The sequence below is a fragment of the Arvicola amphibius genome, chromosome 15, assembly GCF_903992535.2.
Source record: "Arvicola amphibius chromosome 15, mArvAmp1.2, whole genome shotgun sequence".
Lineage (NCBI taxonomy): Eukaryota > Metazoa > Chordata > Mammalia > Rodentia > Cricetidae > Arvicola > Arvicola amphibius.
This window is the reverse complement of record NC_052061.1, coordinates 6,458,579-6,470,325: the sequence shown is the minus strand read 5'-3', so window position 1 is coordinate 6,470,325 and position 11,747 is coordinate 6,458,579. Positions and strand designations below refer to the sequence as shown.

Below are 11,747 nucleotides of genomic sequence, written 5' to 3'. Positions count from 1 at the left end.
CAGCTGGAGAGAGGTTGGGAGGGGGAGGGCTGAAGGCTTAAGGGAGGTGGCTGGAAAGAGGCGGGATGTGTTCCTCTCACTAAGGTCATTTGGCAAGTCTGCTCTTATACAGATCAGACCAATGCCAATACCAAAAACAGATCTGGGTGTCAACCCCCAAAGAGTCCACCATGATTCCCAGGGATCACGAGTTCTTCCCAAGACCGAAGTTTTGCCTTCAATGACATTTCCAGAGACCCCAAATTCAAAATGACCTCTCCTTTAGCATTCCTGGCTAGTTGGCAGGATGTTGAGTCTTGCAGTAAGGGCAAGGACTTAGGGGCAGAATAGGAATCAGTTCAAGGGAATGGTTTACTATGAAATATATTGACCAGATTTTGGGGTCCCCCCTTCTATCAGGAAAGACAGTTTGTCTTTAGAGAAACCCTAAAATTCCCTCCCCCATCTCTGTCCTCATGGAGTAATGCCAGTATTTTCCTAAGAAGTCAGGACAGTGTCCAACTATTTAGCAGTGCACACATACACTCACTAACGATGCCGCCTTGCCAATGCTGGCTGGCCTTTAAAACCTGGCAAATATCCTTGGCATCCAGGTTAGGAAATGCTATCTCAAGTTTGTTAAGGAAACAAAAATCATAGGAATGGATTATGTTCGATACACGTTAAATTTTAGCCTCATTTGAGATTCAAGCAAAGAGAAGAAGCCACATCTAAAACTTGCCTGCTACTGGCCACAGCTTCTGATGTAGTTCTTTCTTTCTTTGTTTCTTTGTTTGTTTGTTTCTTTCTTTTTCAAGTAAAACAAACTTTATTCAATGGATTGTCACTGGGTATATCAAACACACTACAGAATGGGCCCTATACCCAGGATGAGTTGACCAGCAGAAAACAGAGTCCATGTGATTGTGTGTACTTTTTAGAAAGAGTTTGTTTTATATATTTTTCTTTTCTTTTTTCATTACTTTTATTGAGCTCTACATTTTTCTCTACTCCCCTCCATACCTCTCCCCTCCCTTTCAACCCTCTCCCAAGGTCCCCATGCTCCCAATTTACTCAGGAGATCTTGTCTTTTTCTACTTCCCATGTAGATTAGATCTATGTATCTCTCCCCTAGGGTCCTCATTGTTGTCTAGGTTCTCTGGGATTGTGATTTGTGGGCTGGTTTTCTTTGCTTTATGTTTAAAAAACACTTATGAGTGAGTACATGTGATAATTGTTTTTCTGGGTCTGGGTTACCTCACTCAAAATGATATTTTCTAGCTCCATTCATTTGCCTGGAAAATTCAAGATATCATTATTTTTTCTGTTGTGTAGTACTCCACTGTGTAAATGTACCACATTTTTCTTTATCAGCTCTTCGGTCGAAGGGCATTAAGGTTGTTTCCAGGTTCTAGCTATGACAAACAATGCAGCTATGATCATAGTTGAGCACATGTCTTTGGGGTATGATTGAGCATCCTTTGGATATATACCCAAAAGTGGTATTACTGGGACTTGAGGAAGGTTGTTTCCTAATTTTCTGAGAAATTGCCACATTGATATCCAAAGAGGATGTACCAGTTTATACTCCCACCAGCAGTGCAAGAGTGTTCCCTTTACCCCACAACCTCTCCAGCATAAGTTGTCATCAGTGTTTTTGATCTTGGCCATTCTTACAGGTGTAAGATGGAATCTCAGAGTTGTTTTGATTTGCATTTCTCTGATGACTAAGGATGTTGAACATTTTCTTAACTGTCTTTCAGCTATTTTAGATTCCTCTGTTGAGAGCTCTCTGTTTAGGTCTGTACTCCATTTTTTTATTGGATTATTTGTTCTTTTGATGACCAATTTCTTGAGTTCTTTGTATATTTTGGAGACCAGCCCTCTGTCTGATATGGGGTTAGTGAAGATTTTTTCATTTTGTAGGCTGTCGTTTTGTCTTGTTGACCGTGTCCTTTGATTGACATAAGCTTTTCAGTTTCAGGAGGTACCATTTATCAATCAGTGTCTGTGCTGTTGGGGTTATATTTAGTAAGTGGTCTTTTGTGCCATTGCGTTCAAGTATACTTCTGTGTGGCCTCCTACAAATGGAGTTGAGTTTTGTGCATGGTGATAGACATGGGTGTATTTTCATTTGTCTAAATGTTGATATCCAGTTATGCCAGCACCACTTGTTAAATATGCTTTCTTTTTCCCATTTGATATTTTTTTTTGTTTTTGGGGGTTATTTTTTGTCAAAAATCAGGTGTTCGAAGGTGTGTGGATTAATATCCAAGTCTTCAGTTCGGTTCCATTGATCCTCTTGTCTGTTTTTATGCCAATACCAGGCTGTTTTTAGTACTGTAGCTCTGTAGTAGAGTTTGAAGTCAGGGATTGTTATGCCTCCAGAAGTCCTTTTATTGTACAGGATTGTTTTGGCTATCCTGTGGTTTTTGCTTTTCCATATTAAGTTGAGTACTGTTCTTTCAAGGTCAGTGAAGAATTTTGCTGAGATTTTGATAAGCATTGCATTGAATCTGTAGATTGCTTTTTGGTAAGATTGCCATTTTTACTATGTTAAGTCTACCTACCCAAAAGAATGGGAGATCTTTCTACTTCCTGGTGTCTTCTTCAATTTCTTTCCTCAAAGATTTAAAGTTCTTGTCATACAAGTCTTCCACTTGTTTGGTTAGAGTTACTCCGAGATATTTTATTCTGTTTGTGGCTATTGTGAAGGGTGATAGTTCTCTGATTTTCTCAGCCCTTTTATCATCAGAGTACAGGAGGGCTACTGATTTTTTTTGAGTTAATCTTGTACCTGCTACATTACTGAAAGTGTTTATGAGTTGTAGAAGTTTCTTGTTAGAATTTTTGGGGTTGCTTATGTAAACTATCATTTATCAGCAGATAGTGAGAGTTTGGCTTCTTCCTTTCCGATTTGTATCCCCTTGATCTGATCTCCTTTTGGTGTCTTATTGCTCTAGCTAAGAACTCAAGAACTATATTGAATAGATATGGAGAGAGTGGGCAACCTTGTCTTATTCCTGATTTCAGTAGGATTGCTGGGAGTTTCTCTCCATTTAGTTTGATGTTGGCTGTTGGTTTGCTGTATATTGCTTTTAATATGTTTAAGTATGTTCCTAGTATCCCTGGTCTCTCCAATACCTTTATGATGAAGAGATGTTATGTTTTGTCAAAAGCTTTTGTGGAATCTAATGAGATCATATAGTTTTTATTTTTGTTTGTTTATATGGTGGATTATGTTGACAGATTTTTGTATGTTGAACCATCCTTGAATCTCTGGGATGAAGCCAACTTAGTCATGGTGGATGATGGTTCTAATGTGTTCTTGGATTCGCTTTGTCAGTATTTTTTTGAGTATTTTTTGCATCAATGTTCATGAGTGAGATTGGTCTGTAATTCTCTTTCTTAGTAATGTATTTCTGTGGTTTGGATATCAGGGTAATTGTAGCCTCATAAAAAGAGTTTGGTATGTTCCTTCTTTTTCTCTTGTGTGGAATAATTTGAGGAGTATTAGAATTAGTTCTTCTTTGAAAATCTTGTAGAATTCTGAGCTGAAACCCTATGGTCCTGGGCTTTTTTTTTTTTTTTTTTTTGGTTGGGAGACTTTTGGTGACTGTTTCTATTTCTTCAGCAGTTATAGGTCTGTTTAATTTGCTCATCTTGTCTTGGTTTAATTTTGGTAGGTTATATTTATCCAGAAAGTTGTTCATTTCCTTTAAGTTTTCCAGTTTTGTGGAGTACAGGTTGTCAAAATATGACCTGATGATTCTCTGTATTTCCTCCATGTCTGTTGTTATGTCTCACTTTTCATTTCTGATTTTGTTAATTTGGGTATTTTCTCACTGCCTTTTGGTTAGTTTGGATAAAGGTATGTCTATTTTGTTGATTTTCTCAAAGAACCAACTCTTTGTCTCATTGATTCTTTGTATTGTTTTCTTTGTTTCTATTTTTGTTGATTTCAGCTCTCAATTTGATTATTTCCTGCTGTCTAGCTCTCTTAGGTGAGTTTGCTTCTTTTGTTCTAAAGTTTTCAAACATTCTGTTAATTCACTATTGAGGGATTTTTCCGTCTTCTTTATGTAGGCATTTAGTGCTATTAACTTTCCTCTTAAGACTGCTTTCATTTTGTCCTATAAATCTGGGTATATTGTGTGGTCATTTTCATTGAATTTTAGGAAGTCTTTAATTTTTCCCTTTATTTCTTCCTTGACCCATTGATGCTTCAGATGAGCATTATTTAATTTCCATGTGTTCGTGGGCTTTCTGGAATTAGTTTGGCTTTGAATTCCAATTTTAAGCCATGGTAATCTGATAAGATACATGGGGTTATTCCAATTTTTTGTATATGTTCAGGTTTGTTTTGTTACTGAGTATGTGGTCAATTTTTGAGAGATTTCCTAAGGTGCTAAGAAGAAGATATATTCTTTTATGTTTGGATGGAATGTTCTATAGATGTCTGTTAATTCCATTTGAGTTATAACAACTGTTAGTTCCCTTATTTCTCTGTTAATTTTTTGTTTGACTGACCTGTCCCATGATAAGAGTGTAATGAAGTCTCCCACTATTAGTGTGTGGGACTTAATGTATGATTTAAGCTTTAGAAGTGTTTCTTTTACCTATGAAGGTCCACTTGTATTTGGGGCATAGATGTTCAGTATTGAGAATTTCTCTTGATGGATTTTTTTCTGTGACTAATATGAAATGTCCTTCTTTGTCTCTTTTGATTGATTTTAGTTTGAAGTCTTCTTTGTTAGATATTAGGATAGCTACACTTGCTTTTTTCTTAGGTCCATTTGATTGGAATATTTTCCCAACCCTTTACTCTGAGATGATATCTGTCTTTGAATTTGAGGTGTGTTTCTTGTATGCAGAAGAAGGATGGATTCTGTTTTCATATGCAATCTGTTAGCTTGTGTCTTTTTATAGCTGAGTTGAATCCATTTATATTAAGGGATATTTATGACCAGTTATTGCTATCTCCTGTTAATTTAGTTTTCATTGTTGGTGATGTTAATTTGTGCATTCTTTCCTTCTTTGGGATTTGCTGCTATGAGATCATCAATTGTCTGTGTCTTTGTTAGTGTAGCCAACTTCCTTGGGTTGGAGTTTTTCTTCTAGTACTTTGTATAGGGCTGGGTTTGTGGCTAGGTATTGGTTAAATCTGGTTTTGTCATGAAATATCTTGTTTTGTCATTCTACGATTATTGAAAGTTACTGGGTATAGTAGTCTGGGCTGGCATCCATTGTCTCTTAATGTCTGCATAACGCTTGACCATGACCTTCTGGCTTTCATTATCTCCTAAGAAAAGTCAGGTGTAATTCTGATAGGTCTACCTTTATGTTACTTGGCCTTTTTCCTTTGCAGCTCTTAATATTCTTTCTTTATTCTGTATATTTAGTGTTTTGATTATTATGTGGCAATGGAACTTTTTTTGGATCCAGTCTATTTGGTGTTCTGTAAGCTTCTTGTATCTTCATAGGCATGTCTTTCTTTAGGTTAGGAAAGTTTTCTTCTATGGTTTTGTTAAATATGTTTTCTGTGCTTTTGAGTTGAACTTCTTCTCCTTCTTCTATACCTATTATTCTTAGATTTGGCCTTTTCATGGTCTCCCATATTTCCAGGATATTTAAGATTAAGCTATTGTTAGATTTAATGTTTTCTTTGACTGATGAGTCTGTTCCCTCTATTTTATCTTCAGCACTTGAGATTCTCTCTTCCATTTCTTATATTCTGCTGTTCATGCTTGCTTTTGTGGTTCCTGATTGTTTTCTCATGATTTTGTTTCTATAATTCCCTTGGCTTGTGTTTTCTTTATTGTCTCTATTTCAGTTTTAAAGTCTTGAATAGTTTCTTTCATATGTTTGATTTCTTTTTCTTGGTTTTTTAAAAGAGATTTGCTGATGTCTTCCTTTTTTGTTTTTTCCTCCATTTCTTTGACGGAATTTCTCATTTCCTCTTTAAGGGTCTCAAACATTCTCCTGAAGTTATCTTTTCCTCTAATAGGTGTGTTTAGGGCTGTTGGTTATTCTGTTGATTAATCTTTTAGGGGTCAGTGAATCCAAGGCTCAGATGGTTGTTCCTCATGGTACAATCAGTGCCACAATTCTAGTTACCCCTTTGGTCAATCTGTGTTCTTGGAGGTTGCTCAGTACTCCTGGGCTTTGCTCCACTCCCTTGGAGTTTGCTTTCTCAGGCCTGCTCTTGCTAGGTTTTGACCTGTTTCTGTAAATCCTGGTCTGGATCTGCTCCTGCCGAGGTCCCTGGCTTGGAGTTGGTCCTGCAAAGGTCTCTGGCTCTGGTGTGCTCCCTCGGAGTTCCCAGGCTCCGGTGCACCCAGGCCATCTTAGGATCTGGCTTAGGCTTACTCCCTCAGAGGTCCCAGATTCAGGCTCAGCCCCACAGAGGTTTCTGGTTCCTGCCTATTACCTTTATGTACCAGACCAATGCCCAGACCCAGAGAGGTCCTGGCTCAAGCTTACTCCCTCTGAGGTCCCAGACTCATGCCTGGACCTGCAGAGATATCTGGTTCCTGCCTACTCCCTTGGTGGTCCCAGATTCATGCCCAGACCTCCAGGGGACTTGGCTTGGGCCTAATTCCTCAGAAGTCCTAGGCTCATGCCCAGATCCACAGGGGTCCTGGCTTAGGTCTGCTTCCTTGAAGGTCCCAGATTTATGTCCAGACTCTCAGAGGTCTCTGTCTCTGGTTCACTCGCTCAGCAATTGCTCCCTTGAACCTGTTCCTGTGGAATTCCCTGTCTTGGGTCTGCTCTGGCCCAGGTTGCTGGCTCAGTCCTGGTTTGCCAATGACCCTGAAGTGGATCTGCTCCTGCTCTGTGGAGTTTGCTTCCTCAGGCCCACTCTGGCTTGGGTAGCTGGTTTAGTCCCACTCCTGTGGAATTTGTTGCCTCAGGTCTGCTCCAGCCCCCATTCTTGATTTCTCTTGACTTTGTAGAAGTGGTCAGTGAATCTCAATCTACAAAACCATGCACCAGACCTTAGAGCTGCCCAAATAATGCCAGCATGTCTGGAAGGACTCATCTCTTTTGGTTTATGAGTCAGCAGTCACTTAAGATTATTCCCCTTAAATTTTTCTATGTGGAAAGCAAAATTCTAAGAGGTGACCTGAAGTTCTAAGAAGCTGACAGGACATGGCAGCATAGATGTCTCTAGAGGCTTCAAACAACCCCCACAGCCAGTCCATTCCCATTAATTTCAATGATTGTAGGAACTGGGCATGTTAAACCAGGGTTTATACAAAAGCAAGCCAAAACCACTGACCTATTCCCCAGCATTTGTTGGTCTGTGACTACTTAGGGGTGGGCTGTGGTGGAGAACCCTGCATTGGCTTTGCCTCCACCACTTATTTTTGTTAATCATTTTTAGGAAGGGGTTAAACCAAGGGTGGTTCCAGATGAGGAACTAGTTCATACACCTCGCTGTATGGCTCACCACGCACAGATAAGGCAGCTTCCAATGTACTCTGGACACACACTGAAGTTTTTAAACCATATGTGTGTTTATTTTAATGTCATCCAGGCTCTATTCTGTGAGAGTTGTCAGAATCTGAATGAGATCCCTGTGTGAAGCCTTAGCCACACTCAATAATAAAAAGCTTGTAGATAAAGTAAAGAATATTGTTGTATCTCTCAGGCTACCAGGCCAGCAACTGACTACTCCACCTTGGACCAGAGCTCCCCTAGCCATTGACTTTGGAACTCTATTATGGATGCTTACAGTCAAGAATTTAATAGTCTTATTTTGGCTGCCTTTAAGCTTCTGTGTTCCAGCAACCAACAGCAATATGTGCCTTCTAGCATAGCTTTGCTCCTTGGTTAATTTTATCTTTTTACCCCCCCCATGTAAATATTAATGCTTTTTCTTTTCCTCTCAGGCGATCCCCATTTCTAAATACCACTTACATTGCTAGTTTTGTTTAAATGCATTAAATGTTTTTACTTTAAGAAATTTATTCAAAAGGAGGCTTTTATACACATTCATAAGTGGAGACATCTTAATATATGCAATAAATTCAAGATAAGCATCCATAATGCTTCACTGTATTTTATGAGGGCAAAATAATAGCAAAATAAAGAGATACTGTGATATATGATACACCATCTGGTTTATAATAGTGTATAATGAAAACTAAGTCACTCAGTGTGTAAACTGATGAATGAGCATTACCCAGTAACCACAGACAGTATCTTCTTTGATCTCCAATCTTCATCCTCGGAACTTCAGAAGGTTTCCATGCCGACTTTGACCTCCTGGCGTCAATATATACTTTTTTTTTTTTTTTTTTGGCTAGGAAAACAGAAGGACACATTTGCTATCCACCTAGCAGTTGAAAAGTCAAATTGAAGGCACAGTGGTAAAAAAGGAAACAACTTTATATTCCTCAGTGTCTAACACAAATGGGAAAAGGGAAGACACATGGGGGAGGGGTAAGGGCTTGGATGCTTCAGGAACCAAGTCCCGAACACAACCCTGCAAGGGGAGTTCAAAGATCACCCAAAGGGGCGATTCCGACTTAGTTCTGATTGTTCTCTAAAATTCGGATCCGAATTGCCACGCCTTGGTTTCCAATAGCCAGAAATCTTAATTTATATGTGTGCTACGCCCACGGCTGTCACGCCTGTGTAGCAGAAAAATGCCGCTAAGGTGGAATGACGCTGAAGGGTTGGGGTCTGCGCTCCCAGGAGCTGAGTCCCAGGCGGTTCCCTGGCAATCAGCCACAGTCGTGATTCCGGATCAGCAAACTCGCCCTCGCTAGCCCTGGCGCCCTATTGAGCTTTCTGTTCTTTGTTTCTGTATTCTGTGTAGTTCTTTTATCTTGCCAGCAGATCAAGATGTTCCAGGACATTACCCATAATAACCAAACTACTGAGGTATATTGGACTCTGGCTCGCTCTCTGGGGGAACTTATGGATACCCTAGAACAAAAAGAGCTCATGATGGGAGAGGCTAGCCAGAATGAGAAACCCCCAGGTTCATCTTAGATAAGAAAAAAAGGCAGGCTTTTCTTGACATTAAGAAACCAATTATTCACTATCGGAGCAAGCCTTGGGAGTAAAACCCTAAAGAATGGTGTTTTGGGTTACTATGAGAACAGATATGATTTAGGGCTATGAGAAAGCAGTTGGTTAGTGGTGTGAGACGGATTTCAAAGAAGAGCTCTGCCCACCTGGCCCTAACCACAAGACATACTGGAAACAATCAATTGTCCGTAATCATTTTTCTCATGTAAGGCTTTTGATTATTGCCTGTAATCAATTTTTCTCATGTAAAGCTTTTGATTATTGCCTGTAATCATTCTTCTCATGTTAAGCTTTTTGTTTGCCAACTTCCTTCTGTAATCCTATAAAACTGATGCTTGGATTTTAGTAAATTTGCAGCAGCATATTCAACCTTATTGAGTGTGTCTGTCATTTCCTCGCCGATTCCTGATTTCTCCTAGCCTTCACCCCTGTTCTCCAGCAGTCGGTGGTCTCCACGAGAGGCGGTCCGTGGCAAATGTGAAGCCTCTTGATTCTTAGAGGGCAGCTGGGTTTTCTTGGAAACATTAAATGAACTAAATCTAGCAGTTTTCATGCAGCCTTTCGTGCTCTGCTGGAGAGGTCCAAGCCATCTCCCCTGATATTACACTACCACTTTTCCTGCTACAGTTTGCCATTGCAGCAGAGGCTTCCAGGATGAGGCACTTAGCTTTACTCTACACCCAGGACTGGATGCCAGAGCTCCAGAGAACAACTCAACCTACAGGAAGTGGAAGGCTCAGCTGAGCTACGCAGGGGCAGGAACTGGAGCGTGCAGGTTAAATGGTTGACTGCTCCGGCAGGAAGCCCGCGGGGTTTGGAAGGTATTTTTATCTGACTCAGAAGTCAGGGCTGCCTCTCAGAGAAATTCCAGATGCTCCCCAGCAGCAGACAGTGATTTGTTGATCCAGTCCAGAACCCCTGTTAGGTGGCAGGCATTCTTGGTAGCTAGCACCAAGTGACTGACTATAGGAACAGGGCAGTTACCTATGCATCCAGGAGCTTGGGGTCCAGAGGAGGTTACAGACTTCACAACATGGTCTACTTGGGCTCATCTGCTTAGCCATCACAATAATATCGCTCACACTGAAGTCTTCATCTTGGCCCCAGAACCCACTGTCATGGCAACAAGTATTTCTTTCAGAGTGTAACAAATCTTAATGCAGTGGGATATGAGATCCAAGGCATCTTCAATCCAGTCTTCATTCTCCACAATGGCCTCGATGTGGGTGTTGGCGCTGACAACACCATCCAGCTAACTCTGAGGGCTTAGACTGGGTCTACCAATAGGTCCCAACTGGCCTTGAAATCATAGCACTGTAGCAGGTATTGAGGACAGCACTAGCACTGCATGCAACCTACCACCAAGGCAGTAAACAAAGCCTGGAAGATGGTGGCCAGCACACTTATGGTGACAATCACCACAGTCTCCATACTTCCAGGGGCTCCAAAATTCAGTCCGGTCACATCCTCTGAGCAGGTGGAAGCTCAACTGGGGCTCCAGAGTGCCCCCAAGGTGAAGTCCAAGTGCTGTCCCATTGACCAGCAGCAGGGCATGCTGGGAGCTCGGGCTCACATATGTTTTTTGTAAGGAAATCATTGGAGCTGAAAAGAGGAGGGCTTCACAGCAGCCTCTCTTTAGGATGTAGCTACCACATGAACAGGATCCATCTTTAAAAGATCAGGATAATGATTAAGTAGATTAAGAAGAGAGCTGTCCTATAGCTGTGTTAAAACACCATGATGAAAAGCAACTTGGGGAAGAAAGGGTTTATTTCATCGAACACTTTGTGGTCCATCATGAAGAAAAGTAAGGGCAAGAGCTCAAGGCAGGATCCTGGAGGCAGGACTTGAAGCAGAGACCATGGAATAAAGCTGTTTGTTGGCGCTGGGTGGTGGTGGCGCATACCTTTAATCCTAGCACTCGGGAGGCAGAGGCAGGCGGATCTCTGAGTTCGAGGCCAGCCTGGTCTACAAGAGCTAGTTCCAGGACAGGCTCTAGAAACTACAGGGAAACCCTGTCTCGAGAAAACAAAAACAAACAAACAAACAAAAGCTGTTTGTTGGCTTGCCTTCTATGGCTTGCTCAGCCTGCTTTCTCAGTGGGCTGGCCTTTCTACATCAATCATTAATCAAGACTGATTACAGGTTAATTTGACAGAGAAAATTTTTCAGTTGAGAATTCCTCTTCCCAGATGTGTTGGGGTTTGTGTCAAGTTGATAAAACCTCATCAGCACAGGAGGCAAAAGCAATTTTGTTAAGGACACCATCCAGGGTGTCTTAGCAGACAATGTCTAGTGGCATCTACACCAATACTCCTGTTGATGCTTGAGGTTAAGAGATTTTGCAGGGCCATCCTACCTCAGAGAGGAAAGAAAGATGGCTCTTTCTTGGGAGGATTGACAGGGTAGTTCTTCAGCAGAACAAAAAAAAATATTAATGGTCTTGCAGTCCAGCACAGACAAAATTTCCACCTGCTGTTTGCCTCCTCCCTCCCTTTGAAATATGTGTGTATGCACATATGTGTATGCGTGTGCATACATATGTGTGTATGCTTTTGTGTGTGTGTATGTGTGTGCATGCATAGGTGTGTATGATGCATGTATGTGTGTTTTACTGGGAATACATTCCAGGGTCACATGCATTTTAGTCAAGTGCTTGACCCCTACCAGTCTCATAAAGACAATTTAGAGCCAATTCTTATCACTCTATCTAGAAGACTTCAGAT

General features: G+C 40.9%; 1 pseudogene; it reads right to left on the bottom strand.

Annotated features, from left to right (window-relative positions):
- Nucleotides 1–9,797: 9,797 nt before the first annotated feature.
- On the bottom strand, nucleotides 9,798–10,452 carry LOC119801647 (annotated as a pseudogene).
- Between the last annotated feature and the right edge of the window lie 1,295 nt (nucleotides 10,453–11,747).